The 23,734-nt window shown below is 44.7% G+C and overlaps 1 pseudogene; it reads right to left on the minus strand.

Moving 5' to 3' along the window:
- Positions 1 to 10,967: 10,967 nt before the first annotated feature.
- LOC122690493 lies at positions 10,968 to 23,734 on the minus strand (annotated as a pseudogene).

The raw sequence follows: 23,734 nt of genomic DNA on the forward strand, positions 1-23,734 counted from the left end.
GTCCCCCAATATTACCAGAGGAAGGGGGGCAAATTGGGTAAAGGGGATCGACTGTATGTTGATGGATGAAAACTAAATTTTTGGTGGTGAGCATGTTCTAGTGTATAAAGAAGTAGAAATATGGGAATTTCCTCGTGGTCCAGTTGTTACGACTCCTCACTTTCACTGTCAAGGGACCAGGTTCAATCCCTGATAGGGGAACTAAGATCCTGCAAGCTGAAATAGAAATACGTTGTACACACGAAACTTATACAAAAGAATGTTACCTCAATTAAAAAAATTTTAGAAAAAGAATGGCCGTCATTATTATCTTCTTTGTACCTTCATCCCTTTTCAATGCAGAGTAGCTGCCCCCATCAAGAACTGCAGCCCTTGAACCTGAGCTGGCCTTGGGACTTGCTCTGACCAATTGAATACAAAGTGAATACAAAGTGAATACAAAGTGTCCTGGTCCAGGCCTATCTCAAAAGGCTGTGAGCATTTTTTTTGCTGTTTCAGCTTACTCTTCTGCAACTCAGCTACCTCCCTGTGAACAAACCCAGGCTAGCCTTGGGAGATATGAGACCACACGGAAGAAACACAATCTAACTAGCTGAGGCTATCTCAGACCAGCCTGTCCCCAGCCAACCTGGCAGTTGATGTCACAGATGTGGGCATGAGCCAAGTGCATCACTGGAGCTTAGCCCAGATTGCCAGTCTGCTAAATCCAGAGTTGGTACTTTAAGGTAGGGGTCCCCAACCTCCGGGATCTCATGCCAGATGATCTGAGGTGGAGCTGATGTAATAATAATAGAAATAAAGTGCACAATAAATGTAATGCACTTGAATCATCCTGAAACCACCTCTCCACCCCCTGGTCCATGAAAAAATTATTTTACATGAAACCCACCCCTGGTACCATAAAGGATGAGGACCACTGCCTTAAGGCAGCAAGCTTTGTGGTTGGTTGGTTTGTAGCAAAAGCTCACTGACTCAGACTATGACAATGGACTTTTTTGATGAGGAGACTAACCCTCTCAGATGCTGGCTTCCTTAAAGTTGGAGACTTTAAGGGACACTGTTTGGTAATGTAACCAAGCAGGACCCTACGGGGGCCTTCCCAGGACGAACACCTCCCCCCACCCATGTCCTCCACCTGCCTCTTGTCTGTAGGAAAACTTTAGCCTTCTAGCCCTTCCCCGGGTTCCAAAGAATGTAACCAGAATCATGAGAAAATGCAGAAAGCAACAGTCAAGCAGGACAAAATAACGATAGTTTAGCCCTTAAACAAAGTCAGGGACATTTAGTTCCTCCTCAAAGGCTATAGATAAAATTCTGAGCCAAATGCTTTGAGCTGTTTCGCAGAGACCGAAACCCCCACCAGATGGAAGAAGTTAACTGTCTGTTGGCCACAAGCACACAGGCCCCAGACCAGGTGGAACCAGGTGGTTGATGATGTTGACTTTTGATTACCTCATCACCAATCCACCGGAAGAATGTCCACCAGCTGATCACATACCTGGCAAGCCTCTCTCTCATCTTTAAAAACCTTCCCCTGAAAGCCATCAGAGAGTTGGGTCTTTTGACCCTTAAGTACTGCTGAGGCTCTTTGAGGGAAGCCCTGAGACAGATGGTGCACTTTCCTTCCCCATAACCGGGCGTCAGTAGTTGGGCTTTACTGTGCGGGAGAGCGGATCCAAGTTTGGTTCAGTAACCCTAAGGGTTAGGGGAAAACTTTTGGACGTGGCTGTTCCCTTCAATAATGCTGCAGAAGGCTTCCCTGGTGGCTCAGTGGTAAAGAAACCCCCTGCCTAATGCAGGAAGCACGGGTTTGATCCCTGATCCAGGAAGATCCCACATGCTACGGAGCAACGAAACCCATGCGCCCCAACTATTAAGCCTGTGCTCTAGAGCGCGGGAGCTGCAGCTATTGAGCCCAAACATGCTAAAGCCGGTGCTCCACATCAGTAGAAGCCACTGCAATAAGCCCGCGCAGTAACGAAGACCCAGCACAGTCAAAAATAAAGAAATAAAATTCTATAAAATAATGCTGAAGAAACCTAGGATTACTTGGAGGTCATGTTTCCAGCCATAATTGTTCGTGGACCTCAGACTCCAGTATGAAGGAGATATGGGTGAATCAGCGCCTGGCTGAGGATTTCAGTGTACTGATGGCAGGGCATGGGGATAGGAAGGGGTGGGAAGCCAAGCTGGACCCCTAAAAAGCAGGCCCACTGGCTCCCCCATGGGCCTCCAGGATCCTTTGCAGCCAGCCCTGCAAAAACAACTCCCTGCCCGCCCCCCTTCGCCCCTCCGCCCCAGGAAGGCTGGCAGGCCCACCCTGCTTCACCTGGTGGGAGGTTCACACAGGCCAAGATTAACACTAAATATGGAGACTGTTATTCAGAGCTGGGTTTCACACCTTCTGGCATTCCATGCTAGCCTAGTTTTTAATGAAAACAACACTATTTTGGTGCTGTAAACCTATTTTTCACCATCTGGCATACCCTTGTGCCTCTTATGTTTCTTCTTCTAGTACAGCCTGACAGGAAAAAACCAACGTGGGACTAGAAGCTCTCCACCAAAGAGGATATTGTTGTACATTCGAATGGATAAGGCACCTTTCTGTAAGTTGTAGCCGCTTAGCTCTGAGCAACACTTTCAAAACAAAATCCTCTTTCTACAGATGTCAATAGGACAAGATGAAAGAAGTTTACCCCATGAAACATTACAGTAAAACGTGAAATTTTGTTCTGTTTTGCGTAACAGACGATGACAATCTTAAAATACCCAAGAGACTAACAAGGAAGAAAACTCACCCCTTCTGTCTGAGAGAATGGTGACAGAATGGCCCCAAGCTATCCTCTGCAGTTTCTTTGGGGGATGACACTAAAGGAATGGAAGGCTCTGGGGGAACCAACAGCAAAAGTAGCTTAATGAGTGAAGGTCATTCTCATTGGATCAAGCTTTTAGTAAGTCTGTGATTTTGTGATTCTCTGAATTTTCTAGAGTCAAAGTCAGCTGTTGGACCTAATGTTCACCAGCACCTTTTTACTGATAAAAGAGCTACTTCAAAGCACACAAATGTCTCTAGAAAACAGATCATGTGCCTCTTTTTACTTAATGAGGCTATAGTTCTTGATTCTCAAGTATGTGATGAATGGTGTTGTGTGGGTGTTCGTTTGAGGCAGCTCCAGGTTTTGTGGGTTACTGAAGATTATATAACTTGGGGGGGGGGTTAAAAAAGAACAGAAAATTAGGAATACAGAATTAGTTAGGAAAGGAATGTTCTTTAGAATCAGAAAAAAAAAAACACAATACATAACATTTTAAAAGCTGAGAAATACTTCAAATCTCACATAATTCAGAAAACTGATATAAAGTTTTGTTAACTGCCTGACAAACTCCTATAACACATTTCCCCCCCACACAATTTTTGGCTGCAGATGCTTTGCCTGCCTTTTCATATGACAACAATCTTGTAATACCATTTTTTAGCAAGAGGATAGAAAAATAATTCATGCTGATTTTCTTTTAGTTTGGTAGATGGAAATTTGGTTTTCATTTTTGATAGTTTAGAAGTTTCAGCTTTGCAATTTGTTATTAATGCTGTGTACATTTTTAGGACTGCTGTCAAATTTCGGGAAATCTCTGTCAAGTTTCTTTCCTATGAAAGCTATACATTTTCTGGGCATATCAAGGTTTCATATTCAGAGACCCATCTTAAATACTCTGAAGTGACAATACTCAGTCAACTTGACCTCAATGTCCTGTAAAGATCTATTATGAGATGTGTGTTATTTTTATCAGTGTCAGTATTTTGGTCAAGTCAGCAAGAAACTTAATTTTCCCCCAGTGTGTTCATATACTTCACTTCTTCTCATTAAGTATATTATTAATCCCCAAACCCATATATTGCCTCTATTCAAATTCTATCTCTTTCTCTTTTGGTACGATCTGAAAAAAAATTTGTTACAATTTACTTCTCCATGCCAGAATTGTTTCTGTTGGTTACATATGGACATACTTGAAAAATTTTTATAGAGGGAGTTTGCAATTATATTCACTGCATTATTGATGATAACTCTCAACAGGAAAAACTTCCGTTTTGAGCTGCTCATAAATTTAGGCATTTGATGATTGGAAGAATTTTCCACATACCAGCTTCCGGCTCTGTACATTTCAAACCTTGTTTCTCCTCCTCCTCCTCCCACATCCCAGCTGCTCTAGTGCTCAGTGTCATGATGGCAGGTGGGCAGTGGGATTATTCCTGGAAGTCATTCCTACCCCAGGATGGCCAGTAATAGCTATCTATGTAAACAGTTCCCATTAAGGCCACAGTAAAATGTACCCCCAACTCAACTTGCTCTCAGGCAGCTTCTAATGCTTCAGGACCCGAGGGGGGAAGCGTGACAGAGTCAGGGTGAGAAGAGAGCCATCTTTACCTATTACGATTCAACACATATCTTAACTAATTTGCAGTTCACTCCTGCAAATGGTACCAACGCGTAGGACCAGGTGGATCCATTTCTGGCCGCGCCCCCAACCCCCACCTCTACCTCCGCCAAGAGTCGTCTGCTAATGAGGGGCTCTGCCGCTTAAGCTCTGTGTAGGTACCAGCCTGTGAGGGGTTTTTGTTGTTTCTTTGACTTGACAAAAGCGGAAGCAGAATACCAAAGGGCCGACTCCGGAAGGCTTGGATTTGTGTCTCTCCGTGACCTTGAACGGGTTGTTCCCCTCTCCGTCTGCCTCGGTTCCCCCACTTCCCAGCCTCCCACGCGCGAAAGGCCTCCTAACGCCCACCCGGTGCCGGTCCCCTGCCGTGTCAGCACGCGGCCGCTAGAGGGCACCATAGCCCCGTCTCAGAGCTGGGGAGGCCAGGCGACTGGGCCGGGTTGCCAAGGCGACGGCGGCGGCGGTCTAGCAGCTGCTGGCTCAGCTCCGCCTTCTTGGATGCTTTACCCGACCAATCACGAATCGTGCTCCATGGGAAACGTCGACGCCCACAGAAAACTGGTGAAGTGGGCAGGGCCTCGCGCAGACTCCGCTTGACTTTGAATGGCCGCTCGCGATGCGATGGGAGCTTTAGAGAGAAGGCGGGTTCCGTGACGGGGAGTGCTGTGATCCCTGCCGTGGCCCTCCCTGCCACCAGGGGGCTTTGTCACCCCTCAGGCTCATGACACTCACAGGACACTCCTTGATTTGAGGTGTCTGGTCCGGGGAGGGACTGATCAAGTGATCTGTGACGAACTGGACCACCAATGAGAGAGCAAGGCTCAGGGCCTCCCAGGCGGCTGCTCTTCCGGCTCCGGTCCTGGAGGGCCTGTGTTGGTGGCACCGCCCTGGGCTAGGTGGTAGGATCTGATGGCGTCCGCAGAGCCCCCATTTGGAGGTCAGGTCATGCACCCGCAGAGGATCCCATCCTGCCGTGTGGCCCTCTTGCAGGGTGATGGGCATTGCTCAACGAAAGTTCGCAAGAGATTTTGTCTTTCATCCCTGGGCCTGAGGCATGTGAGGGGGCTCTGAGCCCCCCTCACATGTCTGGGTAGAAAGGGTGGGGGTGAGGAGGCAGAAGCAAAGGATGTAGGTGAGAGGAAATCGATCTGCCTAACAACAGTTGTCTGTCCCCACGAGTGAACCCTGGGATAGCCCTGGTCCATGGTGATGTGGAATTCCTTCGTGCAGGGCTTAGTGCAGGGCTCAATTTAAATGGATACTTATTGACTTGGGAGGGGGAGGATAGATGGCAGAAAGGGTCAGCCAAACAAAGAGGGTGCAGGAGGTTGTGCAAGGAACCAGTGCATCCCCAGCAGTGGGAGTAGGGGTGTGTGCAAGAGCTCCTTGTAACCACAAGGGGGCGCGGTGGAGGGGAAGCCTGTGTAGTGTGTGTGTGTTAAAATACACCTAACATAAAAGTCACCATTTTAACAATTTGGGTTTTGTGGGGTTTTTTTTTGCCCACTCTCTATGGCTGTAGGATCTTAGTTCCCCAACTAGGGATTGAACCCTGGACCTCAGCAGTGAATGTGCAGAGTCTTAACCACTGGACTGCCAGGGAATTCCCAACAATTTTTAAAGTATACAATTCAATAGCATTTAATACATTCACAGTGTTGTGCAACTATCAACATTGTCTAGTTCCAAACATTTTCATCACCCCAAAAGGAAACCCTCACCCATTGGCAGTCACTCCCTATCCCTTCCCAGCCCCTGGCAACTACTAATCTAATCTGTGAATTTGCCAATTCTGGGCATTTCATGTAGATGGAATCATACAACGTATGGTCTTTGTGTCTGGCTTCTTTCACTCAGCATGATATTTTCAAAGTTCATCCACGTTATAGCAGGTGTTTAGTCCTTAATTCCTTTTTATGGTCAGATAATATTCTGTTGTGCAGGTAGACCACATTTTGTGAATCCGTTTAGCTGTTGATGAGCACTTGCACAGTTTTTGCCTTTTGGTGATTGGGAACAGAAGTACAATTACATCTGTGTCTTCCTGTCCTCTGTGGGCCCCTCTGGCTGCACCTGTCTCTGAATGTTGGGCTGTGAGCAGGTCTTCTGGCATCTACCCCTGCTCCCCACCACCCCAGCCCAGGGAAACTTTGTGTGGTCTGGGGGAGCTTGGACTCATCAGTCACCACCTCAAACAGAGAGAGTTCACTGGAGTTATTTTGTTTCCTCTCAGGGGCTAGGCCTTTACAACTCAGACATCAGAATCTGCTCTTTTTTCTGTTCTCTGCTAATTATCAATACATCCATAAAGCAGAGAACAAGACTAGTCTGGTTGCTGCCACATTGAGAGGGTGAAAGAGCTAGGAACAATGGAAAAACCCTAAAAGGTGGGAGGACATGGGGGAACAAAGGTGTCAGTTCGAAAATATGACCGTGCATACTTTCATTTTTACTTACTCTCTTGCTAACAACATGTACACATGATTGGAGGGTGGAACAATGTGGGACATGGAGGCCACGTCCCAGGAAAATGCGGATGGGAAGTCGGGAGGGGCTCTCTGCCTCAGCAGGGCCAGTCTGCCCAGACCCTGATACGAAGCAGGAAGAGGGGAGGCGGCATGTGTATGTGGAGCAGGGGGCAACCCCACTTGGACAAGTAGAACCAAGGGGTCCTTCTTTGCCAAGTGAGATGGGTAAATTGTGATCACCGGTCCTGAAAAAGGTAGCCAATGGGCCTCTGGTGGGGGGAATCTCTCCCCAAATCCACAAAGTACACACGCAGAGAAGCCTCCCTAGGCCTGTGAATCAGCTAACAAACCATGTCAATCTGGGATTTTAATGGTCTAGGATCCTTTGATGCATCAAGTCCTCTTTTTTTAAAAAGTTGCTCAGTCTTATCCAACTTTCTTGCCATCCCATGGACTATAGCCGCCAGGCTCCTCTGTCCATGGGATTTCCCAGGCAAGAATACCGGAGTGGGTTGCCATGCCTTCCTCCAGGGGATCATCCCATCCCAGGGATTAAACCTTATTTGTCAGGTGGGTTCTTTACCACAAGCACCACCTGGGTTTGCTAGATTCTGAATCAGCTGTTCCACTGAACACATGCAGCCCCACTAACTCACTGCAGTTGGGATTCAGCGTTTACTGAGATGTCCTGGATGAGCTGCTCTCAGATTCCCAGGTTTCACTTTTTTTTATTTGAAAGGAGACCAACATCCCATGGACAGAGGAGCCTGGCAGGCTACAGTCCACAGGATCGAAAAGAGTTGAACAGGACTTAGTACACAGCACACAATGGTTTGCCAACTTTGTTTTTTCTTCTTTAGATCCTTTTTTGTTGTTTAAATTGAGGTAAGCTCTTCTCTGGTGGGCCAAGGGTTAAGAGTCCGTGTTTCCAATGCAGGAGGCATGTGTTTGATCCCTGGTTGGGGAACTAAGATCCCACATGCTGTGCAGCATGGTAAAAAAAATTTTTCAATTAAAATATTTTTTTAAAAAAATAATACAAATTGAAGTATAGTTGATTTACAGTGTTGTTAGTTTCTGGTATAGGCTTCCCTGGTGGCTCAGAAGATAAAGAGTCTGCCTGCAATGCAGGAGACCCAGGATTCAAGCCCTGGGTTGGGAAGATCCCCTGGAGAAGGAAATGACAACTCACTCCAGTATTCTTGCTTGGAGAATTCTATGGACAGAGGAGCCTGATGGGCTATAGTCCATGGCGTCGCAAAGAGTCAGACACTACTGAGCGACTAACGCTTTTCTTTTTGGTATATAGCAAAGTGATTCTGTTACATATGTGTGTGTTTATATATATATATATTTCTTTTTCAGATTCTTTTCCATTATAGTTCATTATAAGACACTGTATATAGTTCCCTGTGCTATATAGTAGGACCTTGCTGTTTATTTTATATATAATAGTGTGTATATATTAAACCCAAATTTCTAATTTATCCCTCCTTCCTCCTCATTCCCTCTTTGGTAACCATAAGTTTGTTTTCGATGACTGTGGGTAGGTTTTGTAAATAAGTTCCCTTGTATCATTTTTGAGATTCCACATATAAGTGATGTATGGTATTTGTCTTTCTCTAACTTCCTTCACTTAGTTTGATCTCTAGGTCCATGCATATTGCTGCAAATGGCTTTATTTCATTCTTTTACATAGCTGAGTAATATTCCATTGTATATATGAACCATGTCTTTATCCGTTCATCTGTTGATGGACATTCTGGTTCTTTTCGTGTCTTGGCTTTTGTAAATAGTGCTATAATGAACATTGGGGTACATGAATCTTTTCAAATTAGTTTTCTCCAGATATTTGTGCAGGAGTGGGATTGCTGGATCATATGGTAACTCTATTTCTAGTTTTTTAGAGAACCGCTGTGTTTTCCTTAGTGCCTGTACCAATTTATATTCCCACCAACAGTGTAGGAGGGTTCCCCTTTCTTCAAACCCTCTCCAGCATTTATTATTTCTAGACTTTTTAATGATGGCCCTTCTGACCAGTGTGAGGTGATACCTTGTAGTTTTGATTTGCATTTCTCTAATAATTAGAAGTGTTGATTAGCATCAAATAAAAAAGATGGTGATCATCTTTTCATATGCTTATAGGCCATCTGTATGTCTTCTTTGGAGAAAGAACGGGCCTTCTGCCCATTTTTTGTTTGGGATGTTTGTTTTTTTGTTATTAAGCTGTATGAGCTATTTGTATATTTTGAAAATTAAGCCCATGTTGCTCAAATTGTTTGCAAATATTTTCTCCCAGTCTGTCGGTTTTCTTTTTGTTTTTCTTATGGTTTCCTTTGCTGTGCAAAAGCTTATAAGTTTAAGTAGGTCCCATTGGTTTATTTTTGCTTTTATTTCTATTATCTTGGGAGGAGACTGACCTAAGAAAACATCACTACAATTTATGTTAGGGAATGTTTTACCCATGTTCTCTTATATGAGTTTTATGGTGTCATGTCTTATGTTTAAGTCTTTAAGCCGTAAGTTATCTGCATATAATGACAATTTTACTCTTCCCTTTCAATTTAGACAACTTTTATTTCTTTTTCTTATTTGATACTATGTTGAATAGAAGAAGTGAGAGTGGACATCCTTGTCTTGTTCCAGAATTTAGCAGGAAGGCTGTTAGCTTTTTACTGTTGAGTATTATGTTGGCTGTAGGTTTGTCATAAATAGCTTTTATTATGTTGAAATATATTCCCTCTATTCCCACTTTGATAAGACTTTTTATCATGAATGGATGTTGAATTTTGTCAAATGTTTTTTCTGCATCGAGATGATCATGTGATTTTTGTCTTTTCTTCTGTTGATATGGTGTATGACAAGATTGGGTTACATATGTTGAAACATCCTTTTGACCCTGGGATAAATCCAACTTGATCATGGTGTATGATCTTTTCTGTATATTGTTGGATTTGATTTGCTAATATTTTGCTGAGAACTTTTGCATCTATATTTATCAAAGATATTGCCCTGTAGTTTTCTTTTTTGGTAGTGTCTTTGTCTGGTTTTGGTATCAGGGTGATGGTGGCTTCATAGAATAACTGGGAGTACTCCTTCCTCTTCAGTCTTTTGGAAGAATTTGAGAAGAATCAGTATAAGTTCCTCCTGTGTTTGGTAGAATTCCCCAATGAAGCCATCTGGTCCTGGACTTTGTTTGCAGGGAGGTTTTTTTCTATTATTATTAATACAAATTCTATTTCACTTCTAGTGATCTGTTCAAATTTACCTAATTCTTCTTGATTCATTTTTGGTGGGCTGTCTGTTTCTAGAAACTTGTCCATTTCTGTAGGTTGTTGAATTTGTTGGCATGTAATTGTTCATTGTATTCTATTTTTTTTTTTAATTTCTGCAGTATCTGTTATTATTTCTCCTTTTATTTCTTATTTTGTTTATTTGGTTCTTCTTTTCTAACTTGGTGAGCCTGGCCAGAGATTTGTCAGTTTTGCTTACCCTTTCAAAAAATAGCTTTTAGTTTTATTGATGTTCTTTTTCTATTATTTTTGTAATTTCTATTTTATTTATTTTCTCTCTGTTCTTTATTATTTTCTTCCTTCTGCTGACTTTAGGTCTTGTTTGTTCTTTTTTTCCAATTCTTTTAGGTGGTCAGTAGGGAGTTTATCTGAGATTTTTCTTGTTTTTTGAGGAAGACCTATATTGCTGTGAACCTCCCTCTTAAGACTGCTTTTGTTGCATCCCATAGATTTTGTATGATTCTGTTTTCATTGTCATTCGTTTCAAGGTATATTTAAGTTTTCTCTATGATTTCATTGTCGACCCATTGTTTTTTTAGAGCATGTAATTTAGTCTCAATGTAATCATTTTTCCCTTCTTTCTGTGGTGGTTTTCTACTTTCATACCATTGTGATCAGAAAAGATCCCTGAAATAATTTCTATTCTCTTAAATTTGTTGATGCTTGTTTTGTGTCCTACTATTCTAGAGAATGTTCCATGTGTAATTGTTAAGAATGTGTATTCTGGTTTTTTTTTTCCTGGCTTCATTCACTTTATTTTTCTCATATAAAATTATGTGGTGGCTACAGCTGGAGCCTGGGTCCTCTGCTTAGAGACTCTGGTGTGGGTCTCGACAAGATGGTCAGTGAATTCCTGATACGGAGAGTTGGTGGACACCGTCTCTTTCTAAAGATCAGGGGTGAGATAACTGTAGGTCTTGGAAATGGCATCAAAAGTAGCCTTGGCGAAAATGCCAGGGTGATGGTGCAGCCACTGGCAGAGATGTAACAGTCATCAGTGCCAGCCATCATCAGGATCTTCTTGGGCACAGGGGCCCAGCAGCCAGTCACCTTGCAATGGACGCTGTGGGACTTGCCAATCTTATTTTCCTAGTAGCCTCGTCACGTGGGGATGATAGAGAGCTTGGCCAGGATGATGGCCCCACGGATGCCAGTGTCTACTGCCTTAGAGCACTTGACATCCGAACCGACACATCTGTTGTAATCCCTGATGGCGACAAATGCCTTGAACCTGGTCTGCTGACCAGCACGGTCTGTTTTTGCATGGGCATAATCTTTAAAACCTCATCCTTGAGGGATGCTCCCAGGAAAAAGTCAATGATGTCAAATTCCTTGATGGGCAGAGAGAAGAGATGGATTTCCTCCAGGGACTTGATCTTCATGTCCTTGACCAGGCAGCCCAGCTTGGTAACCAGGAGCCACACCTTGTCCTTGGCCTTGCCTCCATGAGCTCTGTGATCTCTGCCCTATCCCTGATCCTGGCTGTGACCCAAACCCAGGACCCCCCTGCTGAAGCCACCTTGGAAGCTGCCACGGCCTCCCATTCCAGGCCTTCTCTAGGCTTTCTCACAGCACCAGTATCCACCATTTGGTGTTCTTATGAAGAAGCGTATTCTGGTATTTTGAGGCTCTAATGTCCTGAAAATATCAATTATGTCTCACTATTTTATTGTGGAATTTAGGATCTCTGTTGCCTTATTGTTTTGTTTTGTTTTGGTCCGAAAGATCTGTCAATGATATCAGTGGGGTGTTAATGTTTCCTAGTATTATTGTATTCCTGTCAATTTCTCCCTTTATGTCTATTAGTATGTTCCATGTATTTAGGTGTTCCTATATTGACTTCTGGTGAAGACTGAGGGCAGGAAGAGAAGGGGGTGACAGAGGATGAGATGGTTGCATCACTGACTCAATGGACATGAGCCTGAGCAAACCCTGGGAGATAGCGAAGGACAGGGAAGCCTGGCGTGCTGCAGACCATGGGGTTGCAAAGAGTCGGACACAACCGAGCGACTGAACAACAGCAACAACAAATACTGAGTGTATGTATGTTAATGAGTGTAACATCCTCTTCTTGTACTGATCTTTTATCATTGTATAGTGTTCTTCTTTATCCTTCTTTATGGCCTTTTTCTTAAAGTCTATTGTGTCTGATATGAGTATTGCTACCCCTACTTTCTTGTCATTTCCATTTGCATGAGATAGCCTTTTTCATCCCCTCACTTTCAATCTATGTGTGCCCTTTGCCCTAAAATGGGTCTCTTGTAGGCAACATATTGTAGGCTCTTGTTTTCTTACCCAGTCTGCCACTCTATGTCTTTTTTAAAGTTATTTTTTATTGGAGTATTTATTGGAGTATTTTATTGGAGTTATTTTACAGTGTTGTATTAGCTGCTGCTATGCAGCAAAGGGAATCAGTTATATGTACACAGATGAAAGGTTGCTGCTATGAGCCATGAACACACCAGGATTCCTGGCCTCTGGAGGAGAGGAATTCAATCCAGGGCCAGTGATGAGGCTTGATCACTCAGAGCTTGTTGAGTAATAGCTTGTTGTGTAATAGTATAAAAGAGAGAGAGAAAGTTTCTGACATAGACAGCAGAAGGGGACAGAAAGAGTGCCTCCTTGCTAGTTTTTAGCAAGGAGTTATATACCTATTAGCAAGCTGCTAATTAGAGAAAGGAAATGCCTCAAAAGTGAGAGAGTTGCACCAGGCCCCTCAGCCACAACATGCATTTTGGGATAGCACTGGCACAAAGTGAGTCATCCTGGGCCATAAAACAATTCACAGGAATCTTGAAGAAAGGCAGATTTCCAAGCAAATACATAGTTCATTAACACAGCTTAAGAAAGATATTTCCATAAGAAAAACACAATGGTTAGCTCAAGGTTTGAGATAAGTTCAGGTGGAACCAGGTGTTACCATGACAACATAGGACTGGAAGAGAAAAGAAAAAAAAAAGTCTGCCACTTGCAGTTTGTTTCCTCCTGCTGCTTAGAGACCTCTGGCCTCCCTACCGAGGCTATTAACACTCTCGCATATATCCACTCATTTTTAGATTTCCTTCCCATTTGCACTGTATGTCTTTTGATTGACGCATTTAGTTCATTGACATTTAAGGTAATTATTGATAGATAATTATTTATTGCCATTTAAAACCTTTTTTTCCAGTTGATTTTATATTTCTTCTTTTTGTTTTTCCTTTTGTGGTTTGATGGTCTTCTTTTATGGTTCTTTTTTGAGAATCTATTATGCTTGAGTTATCTTCTTTTTGGTTTTTGTGTATCTGTTATGTTTTTGATTTGTTGTTGTTCAGTTGCTCAGTTGTGTCTGACTCCTTGTGACCCCACGGATGCCAGGCTTCCCTGTCCTTCACCATCTGCCGCAGCTTGCTCAAACTTTATGTCCATCGAGTCGGTGATGCCATATAACCATCTTATCCTCTGTCGTCCCTTTCTCCTGCCTTCATTTTTTTCCCCAGCATCAGGGTCTTTTGTAATGAGTCAGCTCTTCATATCAGGTGGCCAAAGTATTGGAGCTTCACCATCAGTCCTTCCAATGAATATTCAGGATTGATTTTGTCATGCGAGTGTATGCTCCTCAGTTTTTGTCTCATCACAACAAAGATTTGGAGTGAAGGACATTAAAGCCCCCCTCGGCGTGTCACAGCTCTCGGGTCTTGGACAGACCGTTTTATAGCTCTCAGGTCTTGAACGGACTGTGTTATAGCTCTTAAATAAATCAGTGTTACAGCTCTCTTTTATTTAGATAATAGCAGGAAAATCCATCTTCGAGGCGTGAGGGCACGTTGCTCCAAAGATGCAGAGAGAAGAGCGCCCTATTGCATGGGGGTGGGGGGGGAGAGCCCTTTGGCTCCTCTTTTTATATGTTTCTTTTTTTTTTCCTCCCTGGGCCTGTTCTATGTAAATTGGGCCAGCCAGGAGTGCTGTTTGTTTTACCTGAGGTTCTCACTCCAGTCCTCCTCGGACCTTCCTTTGTTCTATTTTTGCGGGCTTTTCCCTTCCAGGTCTTTTAGTCACCGCCATTCTGGACTCCTTTTCCCTATTCTAACTACCTAACATTCCCCCCTCAAGAGATGGGAGGCCCAATTCTTTGGGAATAGGGGCGTCGAGGTCTCTCTGGCTACTTCCTGCTGAACTGGGATGGCGAGGGGTATTGGGCCTCCCCCTCTTGCTAGTCTCAAGCCTCAGAGTCCTCATAGTGGTGTCCATCTAAGGGTGAGTGATATTTTCCGTGGTGGGCTGTAGCTTTTTTGTTTGTTTTTGTTTTTTGGTTTTTTTCGGCTGTAGTTTTATATGTTTGTTGAACTGGCGCTGCATGTTGCAGCTTGACCTGGGCAGAGACAAGACAGGTTAGACAATTGACAGTACGTGGAACAGTCATAAGCAGCATCAACATGGCATAACAAGGACTAGTAGGGGCATTAGCCAATTTCAAATTTACATCGCCAGGATGGCTCAAGTCTCTCCTTGTTCAGGGATCAGAAGATCTATCTCCTGTCTGTTTTGGAGTATTATCCCTGCCAAGCTGTGTTGGCTCCTTAGAGCTATCTTGAGAAATCTTATCCCCAGAAACCAGATTTTGAGGGTGTTCATTAGAATGGTATTCATTTGTAGTTCTGAATAGGTATCTGAGATCTCCCAGGGGCTCACAGGTGTATTGAGTGTCCTCTTCTGTTTTCTTCCACGGCTTGACTCGTGAGTAGTGAATCCAGGAGTCATGTCCTGGCACCTTGACTGCTGTGGGAGTAGAAAGTATTTCAGGGTAGGGGCCCCCCCCATGTGGGCTGGAGTTGAGCCTTTGGGGACCCATCTTTCCAGACTTTAATTAGGGCTTGAGTCCCTGGAGCATATAGTGGTGACTCCTTAGAATCTTTTGGGTCCTGGTTCATACCCCACAAGCGTATATCCTGTTGGAATTGCCCAGTGGCCATGGTATAAGACTGGAAGGTCTGAACCTCTGGATCTAGGAAGAGGTCATTGACATAAATGAAAGGTCTCCCATATAGCATCTCATAAGGACTAAAACCAACCTGTTCCTTAGGGGCAATTTGGGTATGGAGGAGAGCTATTGGTAAAGCCTCCTTCCATCCCAGGGAGGTCTCCTGGGTTATCTTTTTTATCTCTGATTTTAAGAATTGGTTGGCTCTTTCTACTTTTCCTGAAGACTGAGGCCTCCAGGCACAATGGAGATAATAAGTAATGCCCAATGCTTTAGAGACCCCTTGGGTGACCTTAGAAGTAAATGATGTCCCATTGTCACTTTGTAATGACCTGGGCAGACCAAACCTTGGAATGATTTCATGGAGCAGTTTTTGTTTTTACTACCTCCTCAGCCTTCTCAGTCCGGGTGGGAAAGCCTTCAATCCATCCTGTGAATGTGTCTGTCATGACTAATAGGTATTTATACCCTTGAGAAACTGGCATCTGGGTGAAGTCCATCTGCCAGTCCTCTCCTGGGTAGGCCCCACATCGTTGGATGGGTTGGGCCAACTGGGGTCTTCGAGGTCCTTGGGGGTTGTTTAATTGGCAAGTGGGACAAGAGGAGACCACTTGTCTTATAGTTGTTTGGAAGCCTGTTCCTCTGAAGGACCTTTCTAGTAATCTTTGGAGGGCCTTTTCCCCTAAATGAGTGGTGGCATGTAAGGAGTTAACCAACTTCCATTGGAGGTTCCCAGGCAGAAAAAGGAGTCCCTCCTTTTGGAACCACCCCATATGATCTTCTTGAAAGCCCTCACTCTTAGCTTTAAGAGTCTCACCTTCAGTATATGAAGGAGTTTCTGGTAAATTAGTCTGTGGAACTAAGGTGACAACACCTATTAGGTCATGGTTCTGTAACGCTGCTCTCTTAGCTGCCTGGTCAGCTGCTTGGTTCCCTCGTGACACTTCCGTGCTCCCTTTTTGGTGTCATTACAGTGGGAAACTGAAACCTCAGTGGGCAGATGGACTGCCTCCAAGAGTCTAAGAATTTGATCACTATATTTGATTGGGGACTCTCAGGTAGTCAAGTGGCCCTTTTCTTGCCAAATAGCAGCATGTGCAGGTAGCACCAGAAAGGCATACTTGGAGTCAGTGTAAATGGCTATTCTTTTTCCTTTTCCCAGCTCTAAAGCTTGAGTCAAGGCTATGAGCTCAGCTAATTGGGCTGAAGTGCCTGGTGGCAGAGGTTTAGCCTCTATGATCTCAAAATTGGAGACTACTGCATATCCAGCTCTTCTTTTTCCATCCAAGACAAAGCTGCTTCCATCAGTGTACCAGATTTCCTCAGGATTGGTTAGAGGATCTTCTGACAATCCCTCTCAGGGTTTTGCCCAGTGGTCCAAGGTTTCTAGACAAGAGTGAAAGGGGAGAGAGCCCTCGGGGGTAGGGAGGAGGGTGGCTGGGTTAAGAACCTCACAAGGAAAAAAAAAAAGAACCTCACAAGGGGATATAGTGAGGCCTGGATTTTCCATCAGCATTACTTGATATCTGAGGTTTCTTTGATCAGACATCCATAAATGGCCTCTCCCATTTAGGAGTTGTTTTACTTGGTGGCTGATAAAAATAGTTAGTTTGCCCCCAAAGGAGAGTTTTAAAGCATCTTCTATCATGATTGCAATAGCTGCAAGATTTCAAAGGCAGCGGGGCCAGCCTTGGGCGGTTGGATTGAGTCTCTTGGATAAGTAAGCTACAGGCTGGGGCTCAGATCGCAACCTTTGAGTTAACACTCCCAAAGCTATTCCCTCTCTTTCATGGACATAAAGTTGGAATGCTTTTTCTGGGCCTGGCAGCCTCAAGGCAGGTGGCTGAGTTAAGGCCTGTTTTAGTGTATCCTCTGCCTTCTTTTGAGGTGTTCCCCACATCAGTGGGATTGAATCATCTCGGCCCTTCAAGCTTTCATATAAGGGCTGGGCAATTAGACCATAGTTGGGTATCCAGATTCTACAATACCCAGTTAGCCCCAGGAAAGCTCGCAATTGTTTTTGAGTCATGGGGGAGGGCAACTGGAGGATTCCTTGTACCCGATCAGAGGACAGCCTCCTGGACCCATGTGTAATCTGAACTCCCAGGTCGGTGACCTTTGTCTCAACCATCTGTACCTTAGCACGGGAGACTTTATATCCCCTTTCTGCCAAAAAGTTTAGAACCTGACTTGCATGTTGTTGGGCACTTTTTTCATCTGGAGAGCAGATTAGTAGGTCATCTACATGTTGTAATATTTTCCCATTAGGTCCCAGGTCCAGATCTAGGAGATCCCGGCTAAGGGCCTGTCCAAACAAGTGGGGGCTATCTCTGAACCCCTGAGGTAATACTGTCCAAGTCATCTGTTGGTGTTTTTCTCCTGGGGCCTCCCACTCAAAGGCAAAAAGATATTGGGATTCCTTAGCCAGTGGTATGCAAAAAAAATGCATCTTTGAGATCCAAGACTGTAAACCACTTGGCACTGGGTGGGATTTCTCCCAAGATTACATAGGGATTGGGTACTGTGGGATGGAGGGGGACTACAGCTTCATTTATGATCCAGAGATCTTGAACCATTCGCCAGGTCCCGTCCTTTTTCTTTACTAAGAGGATTGGGGTGTTACATGGCTAACTGGTGGGGACCAATAGCCCATAAGCAAGGAATTTATTTATTAAAGGCTGTAGTCCCTCTCGAGCCTCTCTTTTGAGAGGATATTGTTTCTGGTTAGGAAACCGAGTGGGATCTCGGAGGACGATGATGACTGGTTCAACTTGGTGGGCTCGTCCAGGAATTCCCTGGTCCCACACCTGGGGTTTAGTTTTGTCTTCCCATAGTTTTTGGTCTCTTTCTGTGGGAGAAGGTGTAATGGGTTCTTCAGTAGTAACCAGAAGCTACAGGGCTCTAGGGGCTGAAAAGCTTCCCATCACAAGGGTGGTCCCCAGTTTAGTAAATATGTCTCTTCCCAATAAGGGAGTAGGACACTCAGGGACCACCAGAAACTGGTAGGAAAATATTTGTCCATCCCAGCAACAAAGAAGTGCTTGGGTGAATCTTTTAGTAGTTGTTTTTCCTGTAGCACCCAAAATGGTACAGGTTTGGGAGGAGAAGGCCCTGGAGAAGGAGATCAAGACAGAGTAGGTAGCCCCTGTGTCAACCAAGAAATTCTCGGACCTACCTGCCACATCCGGCTGCACCCTTGGCTCCAGCCCCGTGATGGTTATCTGTGACAGGCGGGCTGGCTGGAGCAGGATGCTTCAGTCCTCTTGAACCATCATGAGGGAAAGCTTGGCGCTTGACCTTGAGGCTCTTGGGTCCCGAGGGCAGAGTGCCAACCAATGTCCCAGTTGATGGCATTTGTGGCAAGCCGTTCTAGGAGACTCATCACTGTTTGGACACTCTTTGGCCCAATGTCCTGACTGTCTACAGATTACACATTTGCTTCGTGCCTTGTCCTGCAAGGACTCGGGGTTTGCCATAGGGCTTCCCTGGAGGGCAGCCAGCATCTGGGCATGCCTTATCTCTTTCTTTCTCTCCCTCTCCTGGGCCTTGGCCTCCTTCTCCTGTTCTCTGTTATAAAATATTTTGGTGGCTGGCTGGACCATCTCTCTAGAGAGGAAGCAGGGTTCTGCTGCTATAGCTGTTGTAACTTTATCCTGATATCTGATGCACATTGGGACAGGAATTTGTCCTTTAAAATCACCTGTCCCTCGTAAGAGTCTAAGTCCAGATTGGTAAACTTTTGGAGGGCCTCTTTTAGCCTTTCCAGAAAGGCAATGGGGTTCTCATTGGGCTCCTGAGTTATTGCTGACACTGGGTACAGTCCCACAGCTAATAGGCTTCCTTCTATTTCCATGGGTGGACTTCCTTAGGGGTGAGTCTTTCTGAAGCTTATCCTACCCAGTACTGTTGCAACCTGAGAGCCAGGCGTCCCCAGGTCAGGGTGCAGATCCCCAGGCAGGCTGAGGCGTGACAGCCTCCTAGAGATCGAATCCCCGGGCAGGTCGAGGCATGACGGCCACCCAAGAATTGGGTCCCTGGGCAGGTCAAGTCATGACGACATCCTGGGACCCCTGGACTAGAGTTTGGGTGTCCCCAAAGTCTCCAGCGTGACCAGTGTTAGGTAGGATTAAGGGGTTGGATATTATACAGTACTTCCCTTCCAAGGCTAGCCATTTTCTGGTTGTCCCTCTAGAAGATTATAGAGGCAACATTGTGGGCCCGGATGGGGCTGAGGAAAGGAGCATGAAACAGGAGGGAACGAGGCAGAGCACAACCTTTGAAAGACTGGCATAGTACAAGAGCATAACGTAAACCGATTAAAATCAACTGGGTCCAAGATGACAAGTCAGATTCAAGTAAACCTTAATCTCCAATCTGTAAGCCAAAAGACACACCCAGAGATGGCAGGACAGCAGCTCTAAGGCATTGTCAAAAGACAGAGGAGTGGGTGGTTCCCCAATGGCTGGGATGCTCTTCCCACTCATTAGCATATGAATTCACCCCACTCACAAAACCTAGCCAGGCCTCATTCCATGACCTTGTAGAATGGGCGCTTTTCTCTGAATCCTAACAAATCTACCTCTTACCTATTGCTTTGTCTCTCACTGAATTTTTGCAGTGAGACATCAGAGCCTGAGCTTCATTAGGTCCTGAAGCCGGGCATCCTGGGTTTTGGTCGGGCTCGAGTCCCGGGAGAGAGCTGAAGGAAAGGAGGAAAAAGCAGCGGGGGAAAACGTGCCAAGGAATCCCCCTCATAGCCTGCTGGAAAATTTGCTAAATATCTGACCGGTGCTCACAGTTTTCATTGGCCTGATCCTTGGCACAAAGAAGAGTAAGGACAGAAGAACCCACACCAGCTGGTGTAATAGCTACTGGGGCTCAGCAGTTAGTGCTTTTGGGACATACCGAAGAGTAGCCTCTCCAGTTCAGTTCAGTTCAGTCGCTCAGTCGTGTCCGACTCTTTGTGACCCCATGAATCGCAGCACGCCAGGCCTCCCTGTCCATCACCAACTCCCGGAGTTTACTCAAACTCATGCCCATAGAGTCGGTGATGCCATCCAGCCATCTCATCCTCTGTCGTCCCCTTCTCCTCCTGCCCCCAATCCCTCCAAGCATCAGGGTCTTTTCCAATGAGTCAACTCTTCGCATGAGGTGGCCAAAGTATTGGAGTTTCAGCTTCAGCATTAGTAGCCTCTCCAGAGCCCCTCAATTGCGCCCACTGCCGCCCGCCTGTTCGCGGGGGGTTCGAGGAAACAAGAGACTAAAGGAATTACGATTTTGTTAGGCATATGTCCCTCCAGCCATAGGAGCGAGGACCTCCTACCTTAACCGGAGGTCTTCTGGAATCTGAGGCTGAGCTGCGTGGGCTTTCTGCTGAGTTCGGTTTTCGCTGCCCCAGTTTCCAGCACGATGGGCCTTCCCAGGCGCTGGGTTTTCTTTGCATTCCCCTTCTACCACGGGAGCTTCGCTGAGTTGGGTTCCTGCTGCGCTTGGCCTCCTCCTCGTGGAGGTTGTTTCAGCCAGGTTAAACCCGAGTCACAGCACCATAGATGTCAGGCGAGTGTATGCTCCTCGGTTCTTTGTCTCATCACAACAAAGATTTGGAGTGACGGACATTGAAGCCCCCCTCGGCGTGTCACAGCTCTCGGGTTTTGGACAGACCGTGTTATAGCTCTCAGGTCTCGAATGGATCGTGTTATAGCTCTTAAATAAATCAGTGTTACAGCTCTCTTTTATTTAGATAATAGCAGGAAAATCCATCTTCGAGGCGTGAGGGCACGTTGATCCAAGGACGCGAAGAGAAGAGCGCCCCATCGCGCGGGGGGTCGGGGGAGAGAGAGCGAGCCCTTTGGCTCCTCTCTTTATATGTTTTTTTTTTTTTTTTCCTCCATGGGCCTGTCCTATCTAAATTGGGCCAGCCAGGGGTGCTGTTTGTTTTACCTGAGGTTCTCACTCCAGTCCTCGGACCTTCCTTTGTTCTATTTTCGCGGGCTTTTCCCTTCCAGGTCTTTTAGTAACCGCCATTCTGGACTCCTTTTCCCTATTCTAACTACCTAACAATTTCATTTAGGATTGACTGGTTTGATCTTGCAATCCAAGAGACTCTCAAGAATCTTTTCCAATACCATACTTCAAAAGCATCAGTTCTTCAGCACTCAGCCTTCTATATGGTCCAACTCTCACATCCATATATGACTGCTGGAAAAGCCCATAGCTTTGACTATATGGACCTTTGTCGGCAAAGTAATGTCTCTGCTTTTTAATATGCTGTCTAGGTTGGTCATAGCTTTTCTTCCAAGGAGCAAGCATCTTTTAATTTCATGGCTGCAGTCACCATCTGCAGTGATTTTGGAGCCCAAGAAAATAAAGTCTGTCACTATTTTGTTTCCCATTTATTTGCAGTGAAGTGATGGGACCAGATGCCATAATCTTAGTTTTTTGAATATTGAGTTTTAAGCCAGCTTTTTCACTCTCCTCTTTCATCTTCATCAAGAGGCTCTTTAGTTCCTCTTCGATTTCTGCCATGAGGGTGGTGTCATCTGCATATCTGAGGTTATTGATATTTCTCCTGGCAATCTTGATTCCAGCTTGTGCTTCATCCAGCCCCACATTTCCCATGATGTATTCTGGATATAGGTTAAATAAGCAGGGTGACAATATACAGCCTTGACATACTCCTTTCCCAATTTGGAACCAGTCTGTTGTTCCATGTCTGGTTCTAACTGTTGCTTCTTGAACTGCATACAGGTTTCTCAGGAGGCTGGTAATGTTAGAGGAAGCACACTGATTGAAACCGCCCACCCTGGCCAGGCACCACAGTCACCATCTGCATGAGTTATTTTACGACAGGAGGTCCTGGTAAGGAACAGGGAACTAATAAGCCTCTACCAACTGGAAGAGTTCAAAAAAGGTCAAAAGGAGACACCACATGTCCGACCACCTCCCAGAATCCTCCTCTCTGGCATTCATCTTGGCTGAACATGGCATGCACCACCAGGAAGGACTCTGAGTCAGAATGATTGGCTAAAGACAACCCAGAAACTAATCCCATCACCATAAAACCCGAGGCTGCAAGCTATGTGGCAGAGCTGTTCTCCTGGGTTCCCTAACCCTACTGTTCTCCACCCAGGCGCACTTTCCCAATAAAATCTCTTGCTTTGTCAGCACATGTGTCTCCTTGGACAATTCATTTCCAAGTGTTATACAAGAGCCCAGTTTCGGACCCTGGAAGGTGTCCCCCTTCCTGCAACAGTAAGGTGGTCTGGTATTCCTCTCTCTTTAAGAATTTTCCATAGTTTGTTGTGATCCGCACAGTCATAGGCTTTAGTATAGTCAGTGAAGCAGAAGTAGATTTTTTTCTGAAATTCTCTTGTTTGTTCTGTGATTCAGCAGAGGTTGGCAATTTGATCTCTGGTTCCTCTGCCTTTTCTAAACCCAGCTTGAACACCTGGGAGTTCTTGGTTCACGTACTGTTGAAGCCTAGCCTGGAGAATTTTGAGCCTAGCTTGGAGAATTTTGATTTATGGTTGCCCTGATTTTCAAGTATATTAACCCAGTACTGTATCTACATGCTTTACACTTGTAGTCATATAGGCTCAAGCACATTCTTTAGAAAAAAACTACAGAACTTGCCTGGTTAAGAATCTGTCTACCAATGAAGGGAACATGGATTCAATCCCTGGTCTGGGAAGATCCCACATACTGAGGGGCAACAAAGCCAATGTGCCACAACTACTGAAAGCCTGTGCTCTGCAATAAGAGAAGGCACTGAAATGAGGATCCTGTGCAGAATAACTAGAGAAAACCTGCAAACAGCAACAAAGACCCAGTGCAGCCAAATAAATTAAGTTTTTAAAAAATCTACAATTTTTTATTCCCCTTCCCCACATTTTATGATTTTGATGTCCTCTTTTACATCTTCATGTTCATCTTTTTGCTGTTCTTTGGAGTTATAATTGAATTCACAAAAAATTTTGGTATTCTGTGTACTAGCTTCCCCCACTACCTGCACCATGTGGCTTTAGGGATCTTAGTTACCTGTCCAGTGGAAGCACTGAGTCCTAACCACTAACCCTGTACTCACTTATTTAAGTGATTTACTTTCCAATTTTTATTTTCTCTTACAGATTCTTGCTGCTTTTCTGTTTTGAGAAGACCTTTCAATATTTCTTTTAGGATTGGTTTAGTATTGCTGTAGTCTTTTAGTTTTTATTTCTCTGAGAAATTCTTTATCTCTCCTTCTATTTTAAATGATTATCTTGCTGAGTAGAGTATCCTAGGTTGCAGGTTTTTCCCTTTCAGGATTTTGAATATTTCTTGCCACTCTCTTTTGGCTTGCCACTTGTCTGTAGAGAAGTCAGCTGATAGCCTTGTGGGGGTTCCCTTGTAACTAACTTTGGTTTTTTCTTACTGAATTTAGAATCCTCTCTTTAACTTTTGCCATTTTAATTATGTCTTAGTGTAGGTCTGTTTGGGTTCATCTTGTTTGGGATCCTCTGTACTTCCTGTACCTGGATGTCTATTTCCTTCTTTAGGAAGTTTTCCACCATAATTTCTTCACATACATTTTTGATCCCCAT

This window comes from Cervus elaphus, chromosome X, assembly GCF_910594005.1.
Source record: "Cervus elaphus chromosome X, mCerEla1.1, whole genome shotgun sequence".
Taxonomy (NCBI): Eukaryota; Metazoa; Chordata; class Mammalia; order Artiodactyla; family Cervidae; genus Cervus; species Cervus elaphus.